The sequence below is a fragment of the Octopus bimaculoides genome, chromosome 3 (assembly GCF_001194135.2).
Source record: "Octopus bimaculoides isolate UCB-OBI-ISO-001 chromosome 3, ASM119413v2, whole genome shotgun sequence".
NCBI classification, from domain to species: Eukaryota; Metazoa; Mollusca; class Cephalopoda; order Octopoda; family Octopodidae; genus Octopus; species Octopus bimaculoides.
The window spans coordinates 31,064,320-31,065,110 of NC_068983.1; positions in this window are offsets into that span (position 1 = coordinate 31,064,320).

A 791-nucleotide genomic window follows, 5' to 3' on the forward strand; every position below is an offset into this window, starting at 1 on the left:
TATATATATATATATATATATATATATATATATATATATATGTCTCTTAAAAGATAGAGCTCAAAATCGATGCATTGAAGATACTTTATTGTAGCAACAATTATAATAGCAGAAACAACCACAATAAGCCACCATCTTTTTAGTGTAGTGATGCTGGATTGCTTCAAGCTCCATTGTTAGCTTGACACTGTGTGATGACCACAGCTGACAGCAGTAGTCTAGGTGGCTGAGGACAAGGTCTTCCATGACTTCCTGATCTCTTGTCTTGAATGTCCATAGTATCCATCCCACCAGTTGTCTGCAATTTGCTGCCAACTTGGTAATGTGCATGTGAAATGATGCATTATTACACATACTGATGCCCAGGTCTCTCATTGTTTGTGACTCTGGGATTGCAGTACCTCCAGGTCCTGTAAATGCTGGTTGTGGAGCCATTTGTGATCTTATAGTGCAGTGCTTGAAATTTCCCAGCATTAAATTGCATATTGTTTTGCTCTGCTCACTTGTGTATTGCATTTAGGTCATTCTGCAGGTTTACAACATCATTAGGATACTTTATTGCCTGTGATAATTTTGTATCATCAGCATAGCTAGTAACAGTGGCTGTCTAAGTGATTGTGGGCATGTCTAAGAGGGCTATTATAAATAGTAATGGCCCTAAGACAGTTCCCTGAGGGACACCGCTTGAAATTTGTGTTATATATATTTTCAGGATTAAATAATTTTTACATGTGTGTGTGTGTACATATATATATATGTACATACATATGTATATATATATATGTATATAT